Raw genomic sequence first — 13,274 nt, forward strand, 5'->3', positions numbered from 1 at the left:
TTTTCTTGGGCTACAGTGAAGAGGCAAAGGGTTACCATCTCTATAACCCTATTACCAAGAATGTAATACTCGGGGGGGTCACTATGTATAAACCCTCTATATCACGTGCGTTCAAGGCCTATATTTAAAGTCCCTTATGTGTAAAAATTTTCATTAATAAAATGTACCTCTTTTCTATACAAATCTATAATTTTTTTCCAAAACTATTTTAAATAGTCCCTTATGTATATTTATTTCTGTAAATTTTAGAAATAAAAAAAATCCTTCTGTTGAACTCATGTGATAGGGTTACATATGATGAGTGAACCCCCCGAGATGTAATAGTAAGTCGCGATGTGGTCTTCTTAGAATAGCCGCATCAATTAGAGGAGGATGCTTCCTTCCCAGACAACCAGGACCAGGATATCCATCCAGTACAACCACCAACGACAGACCGAACTCCCCCAATGGTGCTTGGGAGGCCAAGTGTCTTAAAGAGGCACAGGGTGATGATAGGTGGATGGAGGCTATGCAGTCGGAGTATGGCTCCATAATGAAGAACAACACTTGGAACCTTGTGGATCGACCACCAAAATGCAAGGTAATCGGCACCAAGTGGGTGTATAAGACCAAGTACAAGTCCGATGGCACGTTGGATAAGTACAAGGCTCGGCTCGTGGCAAAAGGATTTGCACAGTGTTTTGGCTTTAGCAGCCCAGGGAAGTTGGCCCATGTTTCAGATGGATGTAAAATCTACCTTTCTGAATGGAGATCTGAAGGAGGAGGTATACATGGAATAACCACCAGGTTTTGTGATCCCCGGTTCAGAAGATAAAGTCTGTAAACTAAAGAAGGCACTTTACTGGCTGAAACAGACCCCACAAGCATGGTACCAGTGGATTGATGCCTACTTTCTGCAAAACGAGTTCAAGAGGAGCTCATCTGATGCAAATTTGTCTATCTTCAGAGAGGGAGGTAGGTGTATGATCATAGTCCTTTATGTGGACGATCTTGTCATAACAGGGAACCATGAAGAAAAGATCTGGCAAACAAAGCATTTGCTAGGAAGAGAGTTTGAAATGACAGACCTCGGACTGATGCATTTTTGTTTGGGGATTGAAGTTTGGCAAGAGCCAAAATAGACCTTCATTTCAGAGCTGAAGTATGCTGGAGAGATATTGAAGGCATTTGGCATGGTTGAGTGCAAGACAGTTGGCACCCCTATGGAGGTTGACATGAAGCTCTCAAACGAGGATTCATCACCACTAGTGGACGAAGCGAAGTACAGAAGGCTTGTGGGTAGTTTGATTTACTTGTGCAACACGCGGTCGGACATTAGCTTTGCGACTGGTATACTAAGCAGGTTTTCCAATAAGCCCCGGGAGAACCATTGGAGGGCAGGGATGCGGGTGCTGAAATACATCAAAGGCACACTTGATTATGGCATCACCTATACCAAGGGCAGCATCTTGACCGAATTCTGTGACTCGGATTGGGCTGGAGATGTGGATAGCAAGAGATCAGTGACAGGTTACTATTTCTCACTTGGATCTGGAGCTGTGTCATAGGTCAGCAAAAAGCAACCTACAGTTGCTCTTTCTTCTACCGAGGTTGAGTACAAATCAGCATCTTTTGCTTCTTGTGAGGCAGTGTGGTTGAGGAGGATTTTAGGGGACATGGGTGCAGTGTGCAGAACAAGCCTACGCAGTTATCATGTGACAATCAGAGTTGCATGGCAATTGCAAAGAACCCTGTGTTCCACGCTCGCATAAAACACATTGAGATTCAATATCACTTTGTACCCGAGCTCATCATGGATGGAGAGGTTGACTTGGTATACTATCTGACTATAGAGAATGCTGCGGACATCTTCACAAAGGCTCTTGGAAGAGACTTGCTGGAGAGGCATCTTCATCTACTTGGCATTGGGCCGAAAAAGTAAGTTCACTTGCGGGTGGACATTGAGGGGGGGTGTTAGATATCAATGCTCCACTCTTGTGTAACTACGCGGGGACCAGATAACTCTACTTGTAAGCCCCCCATATGAGGAGAAGGCATTTGAGTAGCTCGGTTATCTGGTAGGTCCTGGTTTAGACACCAGATAGAGGCCATGTGTGGCCTGATGACTGGACGACTTCAGATAGAGTTGGCACACTGTCAACTAGGCTACATGCAAGTGCAGGAAGGCATCCCAAGATTGACCGCACTGAGGGTAGATGGAGCATTTCTCGAGGTAGCCCACTCTCGGATTACGGGGCCTATTTGGAGCCCCAGACAATCCCAGATGGATGTGGGCCGAACGACAACTGTAGTTAGTTGCTCTATTCTGCACCACGGTTCTATCATGTGGTCGGTGGCCTATTACCTCCAATCAGCCGATTTGGGCAGATTGGGTCGATCTCCCAATTGAGTCTAACGACTACGACTGGTGGCTATATAAGAGCAAGCCCGTGAAGCCCATTATCATCACTAGCTACAGCAACCTTGATTCCTTAGCATCCAGCCTCCATCCTCTACTATTTCTAGCACGCCATCGAAGCTTCTCTCACAGGAGCACACGGCTAGGAGGCAGCACCATCTATTGTATCAGTTTTACAGTAATCAAATTTTTTATTCTCCATACTATTTGCTTTTCTCTCTTGCATACAAGATCCTATTATCTGTTGAGCACAGACATTGTATTGTTTTCTTACACTACCAACATACTAAGTAAGGGAGCATGATCGTCTTTGCTAGAGGGACTAGGGATCCAAGGTCTAGAATGAACTTGCAGTCGGCTAGCCAATTGCATTAAGCAATGAAGTGTAAGAAAGAGTAACTAGAGCTAGATCTGTTGGAACTTGGGAGAGAGGAGATCATGGAGGTGAGTGAGAACACATGAGATATTCAAATGGGTGTTGTATTGATTTGAGAGGGAAGTCCCTCTTTTATAAAAATGGAGAGAGGGTGTCCTAAATCAATGGCACCTCTCCTACATCAATGGAGGTAACTCCTAAATCATAGGAACTCCACAATCATAAGCACCACCCCATGTGGGGGCCTTTGCATTACACCATCACCTGTGTCATGGTCTATGGCACTAAGTGTGCCTCTTCTACACACACACACACAACCATATGACTGCTAGTGGATGCACACATGCACCTAGCAAGCCCTTGATCACACATATCCCCCCTCAATGGTTTGCCTCTTGCTATTTCAAGGATAAATCTAGTCACATAGTTTCACATGCCATCTCATGGTGGTCAAGGACAACAAATCTATGGCTATGATCGCATGCTAGCAAAGGTGCCCAAGGGTCAAGGTTTACAAAACCCCCCCAAATGGTTATCTCTCTTGCATGTACAAGGATTAATCATAGGCCTTTGTGTGGACCTAGTTTCTCATGTCTGCAAGAGGTACCATGGAGGCAAACACATATCACATGGCCTACATCATATGGTGACCAAAGGTGATTTACAAAAGACAAAACACTTAACATTCTTTTTGGAGTACTATTCCAGGCAGAGAACCTCAAAAATTTGACCAAGTGATGATAAATAAAGTTCAAAAGACAAAGTGCTCAAAAGGCATAGTCTTTATCTTCTACCAAAAAGTTTGATTCTTCATTTGTTGATGGAGTTCTTCCTTCAGCAAGTTTTTCTTTGTTGTTGATGTAGCCCTTCTTTACATGATATGGTTCTTTCTCTTTGGAGTTGTTGTTCTTCATTGAATAACACACTCCCTTTTTCAATTGTAGCCAAAGGAACTTAATAAGCAAGGTATATTTGAAGCATTTCCCTTGTGCACCAAATATATTGTTTGAAGAATCCCAAGCTTCATGTGAAGTTTCAAAGCCATCAATGTGGTGAATGTATGAGTCACTTAATCTCAAAGCAATGATAGCAAGAGCCTTCTTGTCTTTGATCAACCAATCAGCTTCTTCTTTTGTAGGCTTCTTTTCCTTTCCATTAACAACATTCCATATCCCCTTTTTCATAAGCACAAACTTAGCTTTTGTTTTCCAAGTATGGAAACTAGTTCCATCAAACTTCTCTACTTGCTTGGGCTTAGTCATGTTTATAATTCAAGTACTCATCAATCATGGTCAAAGAGAATCACATAGTCATATGAAAGATCATAGTGGTGGGGAGAGAAGCAAGCTAACACTAGGAATGGAAATGAAAGATAACAAGCATAATGGAAATTATATGGAAAGAAAATGAAAGCAATGGACAAGTACTGACATGATGCCAAAGAGCTTGATGTTGACCTATGTGAAAAGACTCAAGACAAGTACAACACTGTATATCATGAGAATAGACTCTAGAAAGCCATATTGTATATGGGATAACTCGCAATATGACATATGGCATGTCTAGGACTCAGTAGACTATAAAACACCACCTAGAACACTCATTTTAGGCTCACTTTGGCTTCATATTCCAACACCCCGCCATGAAGGCAAGGTGAGAGACTACTAGAATGGAACCAAGAACAGAACATGACAATGACAGTCATCAAACTATGCACCCTATGTAACTCAGAGGCTAAATTCTGAGCGTGTTCAGAGGTTGATTCAAGCACTCTCATGGCTTGAGACTCAACATGCTCAGAGGCTCACATTATAGCATGGCTACATGACCAACTCATAGGTCTAGGAATACACCAACATCCTTGAACTCGACCAAGCCTGATAACAAGACCTATGAAAGCCAATACATATGGCTCCCACAGTACATCCTCCCTTGGCTTCATAATAGGACATATTAGGAAGCCACACACCAAAATAAGAAAACCAATACATCTTTTTAGGAGGACTATCCAAGGCAGAGGACCTTTAGACTCAATGAAAACCAAACACTCAATACATATCATTTTAGGGGGACTACCCAAGGTAGAGAACCCCAAAATACATCAAGATGTAGGAATAATAGATAAAAAACAAAAGTCCATATACCTCTGAATAGAGAGAGAGATCTCTGATGTTGGCAGTAAGAGCATGAGTCAATGTAGAAGCATCATCTTCTTTTTTGTCTTCACTTGTTGCAGCTCCAACCAAGTTGACATGATCCTTGTGTTGTTGCTTGGCAAGCTTCTAGAAGCAGCAATCCTCAGAGTGACCAAGCTTCCCATAGTGATTGCATTTTAAAGGCTTGAATTTGCCTTTGCCTTTGCTCTTGGAGTATAGTATAGTGGAGTCCGCAGTGCCTGCATACCTTCTGTCATGATCAATAAGCATAACAACCATATCATGATAACCCATTTGTGTCACACGCAATGCTGGTATGATCTCCCAATACTTAGAATTTTACTCAATGCTCGAGAGGAGCACAGCAACTTGATCATCTTCCCTTACAGGGACCGCAGCCCGCCAGACTAGCAAGCTGAGTGACAAGGGATTCCATATGATTCAAATGAGCAAGAAGAGAGTCTTCATGCTTCATTTGTAGCTTGAAGAATTCTTGTCTAAGGAATACCTCTGAATTATTGATTTTGTTGTCGAACAATTCTTCAAACTTATCCCATAAGTCATGAGCAGTGGAGTCAAAATCAAAATGATGAATAACATCATCACCCAACCCCAAACCAATGAGAGAAAGAGCTTTGTCATTCAAATTCTCCTAGTGTCTAATTTTCTTTTCATCTGATTGTGGCTTTTTCTCCTTGCCATGCACAACATTCCACACTCCATCTTTCATAAGTATAAGATGCATCTTTGTTTGCCATGTAGGGAAATTCTTACCATTAAACTTCTCGAATGAAATGGTAGTTGATTTGGAAGACCCCATGATTGGAAAAGAGTAGAAATGCAAGTGTAGCTATGGAAAGATCACCTTGATAAGTTCTTCATGAGCTGGAGCAAGTCTGGAACTTCATGAGCTGGAGCAAGTCTAGAACTTCTTCATGGTAGACAGAAGTAGGATAGTAGCTATAAGAGAATGACTGGTAGAATACGAGCACCAACTTGCAGGCAGCAGCTCTAAGAGAATGTTAGGCAAAAGGAGCAAATGGTGGGCTAAAGCAAAGGTCAACGATGAAGAGGATGGAAAGCTCCACATTGAGCTGGTTGTATCATGCTTGGGCTGTAGGAAGGAGAAGAGAGGTGGCAGATCATGGCATGGAGAAGAGAGATCAAGGAAGGAGAGAAGAGGGAAGCCTTCCAAGGAGGAGGTAGAGTAGCTTCATTGGAAGGGAAAGGGAAAGAGAGTATAGGGCTAGGAACATGGCTTTGATACCACATGAAAGATCATAGTGGTAGGGAGAGAAGCAAGCTAACAGTACGAATGGAAAGGAAAGATAACAAGCATAATGGAAATGAAATGGAAAGAAAATGAAAGCAATGGACAAGTACTCACATGATACCAAAGAGCTTGATGTTGACTGATGTGAAAAGACTCAAGACAAGTACAACACTATATAGTGTGAGACTAGACTCTAGAAAGCCATAGTGTATATGGGATAACTCCCAATATTACACGTGGCATGTCTAGGACTCACTAGACTATAAAAGACCACCTAGAACACTCATTTTAGACTCACTTTGGCTTCATATTCCAACATCATCATCCTAAATGCAAAGTATAATGACACTCATGAGCTCCATGACTGAGTTCTACTACTCAAGTACAATCGAAACAATGAAAATTTGTAGTAAATAATAGAAGCCCCAAACTTATGGTGATTGGTCAACACCCTTTGACCAAAATATGAACAATTCTGCTGGCAGAGACAAGGTAGATTGGAGGGTGCAATTCACATGCATAAAACATGATCTAAGGGGGCTTTTAAAGCAGAAAAAAAACTAGTATACTAGATCAGGGCTACCAATAAGAAGAGGCACAATGAGGCTCTATTTCACCCAAGAGACACTATGGAAACCTGACTGGGATTTTGCAGAATTCTCCTTGCTCAGTGGATCAAATGGTCTCAGATTTGCACTGAAGACAGCTTATAACGTTGCCCAACTGTGACTGAAAGTAATTAAATATATTTCTTCTCTGTCAATAGAATTACACGAGTGTTCAGTGAGTAAAGTTTGTGTCGGCACTGCGCGTACAGGCAATATCTAGCTAATTGCTTGTAGTTGGAGGGTCACCCATATGAGAGGAGTCGATAGCTCAAAGGATTTGAACAATGGTTGTGTGTAGTGGGAGAACTAAGCTCTGCAAATTTTGGAGAGAAAGAAAATAAAATATGGAAGAAGATGGAGGGTGGAGAAGATCATGATATGGCAAGCTTAGGAGGCGGCTAGTGGCCCAAGGAGGATCATGCTGCTCTGATACCACATGTTGGATCTTGGGGAGAAGGAGAGCTTCATCATGGAGGTGAGTGAGAACACATGAGATATTCAAATGGGTGTTCTATTGATTTAAGAGTGAAGTCCCTCTTTTATAGAAATGGAGAGAGGGTGTCCTAAATCAGTGGCACCTCTCCTACATCAATGGAGGTAACTCCTAAATCATAGGAACTCCAAATAATAGGCACCACCCCATGTGGGGGCCTTTGCATTACATCATCACCTGTGTCAGGGTCTATGGCACTAAGTGTGCCACACACATACAAACAGCCATATGACTACTAGTGGATGCACACATGCACCTAACAAGCCCTTGATCACACATATCCCAACAAGATGCACATAGAGAAATGAGCCACATTGTAAGAAAAAAGCTGTAACTACCACAAAAGGAAGCTCTGAGGGATACACAGCTGAAGCAAAAGTGCTATGAGTGCTTCCAAGAGCATAGAAAAAGTCTGGAGGAGCATGGAGATTAAAAAAAGGCCATGAGGTTCTAAGCACGAATTAAATATGAGAAAAGGCCTAGATTATGGAGGAATAATGTTATAAGATAGCATCAATGAGCAAGAAAAAAAAAAACCCGTGAGCTTGAGAGTTGGGAAGGCTAAAGGCAATTAACCATGAGGTAAGGATAGCCATAAGGGTGTAGTAGCATGGTAGAGGTGAAAAGACATTGAGGTGAGCCAACTAGTGAGAAGGTATCAATTCGACGAAGCAGAAAGGAGAACCAAAGTTGCAAGGTGAGCCTTAGAGAACACGTGATCAACAAAAGCACAAGAAGGAAAATAGTGACCTGAATGCATGTTGAAGCTATCTTAGCAGTTTGGCAACCCAGCTATATAGATGAAGGAGGCGACAAGCATGAAAGTGAATATCAAAGTTGATAAAGCACATAAGAAAGTGCTTAAAAAATCCCAAAAAGTATCTTGGTCTCTTTATGGATGATATGGATTAAAAGAAGACCTGTGATTTGGCATGAGACTGTTAAAGCATTTTAAGTGCTATGTTACACGTGAAGCATGCATCCTAAAGACTATAGGATATAGTAATTTATTCAAAAACATCCAAATTTTGTTCTATACATACATGCAACCAAGTAATCCTTCTAAAGTACACTATGTGAGCTTCTCCTCAACCCAAGGACACACCTAAATGAGATACTTATGCATGGGTTAATGGGCCTCCAATGTTGTGCTAAAGTGATGCATACCCATTTGAGGACACACTCCATAACTTTCTTTTGATTTGTTGAAAACCAAAAAGGATTGAAATTTTGGAATCCAAACTATTGGGACTAGTGCATGGTGGTCTTCAAAGATTGATAGTTGTTAGTATTGGTATCTAGATTCACCTAAAATGAAAGAAGTTGGAAAAGTGCAATTTGTGCATGTGTAAAGATATTTTAATAAATCCAACACTATTTATAATTTTGAATTGTTTCTTTTTCCATGCACTTGCTTACTATATGGCTCATAAGCATGCCAAAGGTCGTTGCATTTAATAATACACAGCATCAAACCAGATAGCATGTCCTTTGGCCTATTTGTGTTTTGAAGCTTTTTAGGCCACATTGCAATTATTTGGGTTATCCAATTCTGCTGACGTGTATCAAGGGAGGGGAAAAAATCGGCAGCTGAAATTTCTCTATTCCTGCAAATTTCAAATTTTCGCACCTCCCACCCATTAAATCGTGGAAGATTTAAGTACCTGCAACCTACCTCCACCCTACAAACGCCCTGCAACCCGCATGCATGTAGACTTTTGTTTTCCATTGTCTTCTTTCGGGTAAGTTGTCTTCTATTCTTTGCTTGCCTCACCAGCTAGCTTCTCTAGGTGTATTTTGGACTAATCGTGGCCATGTCATCAATGGCAACATGCAGCTCACCATGGCTTGCAAGAGAAGTAGATAGAGGTTGCAAGATAGGAAAGCCAAAAAGCCAAGTCAAGGCATAAGGAACAAAGTACCAGTTGAGGAAAGCGCTGGCACGATATCGAATCGGCAATAGAAGACACTTTTGCAACATCTGTGAAGGGAGAAACAATGAGAAGAAAGAAGAATCCTTGCAGAGCAGCAGAGCAAGAAGTGGTTGCAGATGCATGCATTCGATCATTGCCATCGGAGCGAAGAACACGAGCTGTGGTGTCACAATTGGTGGGAGCATTCGAGGCAGCAACATTAGGCTATTAAGGTGATTACCAGTCTTGAGTTTTCACAAGCTTTAGCCTGCACCCTAAAGTTGTAGAGTAACAACCCTACCAACACCTTAGGAGATGCACACCCAAGAGGCGATGCTCTATAACCTGAGAAATGGCCTACAGAAAGTGAAAGGGGTGCACTGCTTAGATCAACTAGTTGTAAAGAGGGCGACATTAGCTATGTTGGTGTCCCTTGAAACAAAGGAGAAACGGCTTGGGCGCACAATGTCGAAGATGTTGTCAATCAGAAGGACCAATGTGGCTCTAGTGGTTGAATGTAGAGCAGAAGCAATGCATGATCATCCCAATCCAAGAAGTCTATGGGCTTCAACAAAACGCAAGAAAAGGAGAGACAGCCTAAGTGCAGAAGTCATTGCTATTGTGACGACATTTTGACATGAAAATAAGAGAGTTTCTCCAAATATAAAGGACATCTATAAGAAGCGGATGGGATGAAAGGTATTTGAGGAGCACATCATACACATGTTAGATACAACATAGGTCAATGGTGCCTAAACCAGCCCGGTGGTTGTTTGTGATTGAGCTTTGGGATAGTTCACTTGTTTCATTGCTTAAACTAGGCTTGGACTAAATGTGATTGTCCTAAACTAGCCCATGGTTAGAACATCATGCAATCGTAGGTTGGTTCAGCTCAATCACCAGTGATGTGATTGTCCTGAACCAATGTGGTTGAACAGACATTAGTTGTTGTCCAGCTCAGTGGCATGGTTGAGCAAAAATCGACATCAATATATTTCATAATATATTGTTATTTTACTAAACCATCCCAGTGGTTAGAACATCATGCAATCGTGGCTGCTTCAGCTCAATCACCAGTTATATGATTGTCTTGAACCAGCGTGGTTGAACAGACATTAGTTATTGACCAGCCCAGTGGTTGAAATTATTGTGTTTCTTAGTATTTAAATTCATTAAATTTAATTTTTTGCTATTTGACCACTATTAAATTGTGGAATTCACAAATGAAAAGCAATATATTGTTATTTTCTAATGGTGAAATTCAAAAATGAAAAGCAATATACTTGTTACTGTCTAATATGTGAAGTTGAGACCATCAGGCTAAACCATTCCAGTGGTTAAAACTGTGACAATGTCCTAAACCATCCTAGTGGTTGAAATTGTGACTATCCTAAATGTGTCCTAAACCAGCCCAGCTATTGAAATTGTGATTGTCCTAAACCAATGTGGTGGTTGAAAATTGTTTTGCTTCAATATATACTTTAATTAGACTGTGTTTTGTATTCTTTTAGTACTAGCAAAAAGGGAGCTCATTGTTCTATTGTTCTCACATGTTGGGTTAGCAAAAGGAGTTGTATCTCAAGTTTGTGGATCAGAATCTGAACATTTCAATTGGGCAGAGGAGCTTTAAGCATTCTAAGCCCTGGAATGACAGGAAACTCAAAGACAAGAATGTTTGTTGTTGCAAAATACACATAGACTTTCCAGCAAGCTATGAATGACTTGAGATTTGGTCGTGTTGGAGCATTGCTCCATGGGGATCGATGCCCATGCCTTCCCAATGATTGCGCAATCTGTAGGCCACCTAGATCCTCATCATGTGGTATTGCAAGGGAGGGCAGGTTTTGTAGCCTAAGGTCTCTATGGGAGCAAGTGGTTTGTTGTCCAAAGGGAGACCGTGAGTGGCACAGGATTGAATGCATTTGCTGCACATGCAAGCATTGCAGTTTGAAGCTGAAGAAGGAGACATTCAATGTCTGTCTAAATGAAATGAGGGAAGACAACCACGTTGCTCTAAAATGGAGGAGATTTGAAAATCTCAATTTTCAAGGATCCAACAAAAAGAGATGGCTATTGTCATATAAGAGCACCAAGCCAAGGGAGCTTGTAGGTGACATAGTTCAATCCATCCCAAAATATGTGCTTCACAATTTCATGGCCAGCTGGCAAGATAAGCAGTTCAAGATGTGCCTTGCCAATTTTCCCCGTGACACTATTGTATCTGTCATAGATTTTGCAGAAAATTATTCATTTCAAGCCTATAAGATGAGATACAAAGTGCTCACTAGTACAACAAACAGATAACAATTCTTGTGCATATCACGTACAATCATTTGCTTGATTCTTCCATGCCTGATGCCAATCTACTTGCTGACTCACAGGAGTCCAAGTCAGTGCAACGCACTTACCATTTCTACATTTCAGATGATCATGGAACATGACACCCTATTTGTGCAGCATGCTTTTCTACTGCATTGGGAATGGCTGAAAAAGGAAAATCCCCATGCAAAAAATTTAAAAACAACATTGGGTGTGGTCAGATGGTGCTGCCTCTCAATTGGTGAACATGATGGATGTGTTGTTGTTATTAAGCAAGCTCTGTATAAACACCAATTAGCATGCCCTTAATAAAAGCTCAATGATGCCCATGATGCTGTAACATGGCTTACAGCCAACCTCTCCACAGGCACGCATTCAACATATAGTAAACAAAGCCTTAAGACTACTATAGTATGCAGAGTGTTCCATGAAGTGAAAGTGGATGAAGTGCAAAGGAGAAGACAGCACAATTGCGAGAAAATTAAAGGAGTTTGTGGTCTGCATAGCATATGGGGCTTTTCAAACAACCAACTGATTAAAACGAGAAAACTTTCTTGTTTCTGCAGTGCGTGCATCATAGGAGATCATGACGATTGTGAGAACATTGCAACTGTGAAGTCATGGGACCGAGTTCAAGTTTTTCCTCTATGTTCAGATGGAGTCACAAACAATGGAGAGACAAATGACTCGCCACCGTTTGGGGAGAGATTCAATCACCTCACTAACTATCTGGAAGAGGGGGATAACTTTGTAGTTGTCACAGATTCTGGGGAGAACGAGGAAGATGACCCATACTTCCTATTGCAATACACAAAACCTAAGTACAAGGTTGAGGAAACATTTAAGGATAATTGGGGAACAACCTATGAGAAGTGGGACGTAGTAGTTGGAGCTTTTGGTACAAAAAAACATCCAAGAGAGGCTGCAATTACAAATTGCTATATAAGAGTCCACAAACATGTGTGTACTCTCATCTAGTAAGAGCTATTAAGTTCCAAATGCAACCTGTGCCACAACAAAAGAAGGGCAAGAGTGTCTTCAAATTGGATTTAGACACACATGAGCACATCTTGGGGTGTCTTGGAGTGGTGGACGAGGGGAGGAGTGAGATAGTACTAAGAAAATGTATGTAGTCGCATTGCTAGGAAACAATATTTCCACTTGTCCTACAAAATGGAATTTGTATTGAGACTGCTTCTTTTTAGTATATCCCAAACAACCACCATGCTGGGTTTTTTTAATTGTTTTTGTAAATCCCAAACAGTAAAACACATGCTTGTTTTTAGTATAACCCAACAACCACCGTGCTGGTTTTCCATAACGAATCCACATATTCTACAAATCCATTCATCTTGTAATAATAGAAGCAAACCACCACGCTGGTGGCTATTCATATCCTAGTGCAAACCAACCACTGCACTGGCGATAACTTATCCTGCACTACTACCATGCTATCCCTACACTACTGCCGTGCTATCCTAAAATTTGTTGCACAGTGCTATACTAAAATAGTGCCCTTTACACTGTTTATCATTTTGTTAACCATCAGATTGCATCCCACGCTTGCTTTTAGTATATACCAACAACCACCTTGCTAGTTTCCCATAATGAATCCATTCATCTTGTAATAATAGAAGCAAACCAATGCGCTGGTGGATGTTCATATTCTAGTCCAACCAACCACTGCACTGGCGATAACTTATCCTGCACTACTACCATGCTGTCCCTACACTATTCC

The sequence above is a fragment of the Dipteris shenzhenensis genome, chromosome 15, assembly GCF_047967505.1.
Source record: "Dipteris shenzhenensis isolate YYH24624 ecotype China chromosome 15, Dip_SZ_1.0, whole genome shotgun sequence".
Classification (NCBI taxonomy): domain Eukaryota; kingdom Viridiplantae; phylum Streptophyta; class Polypodiopsida; order Gleicheniales; family Dipteridaceae; genus Dipteris; species Dipteris shenzhenensis.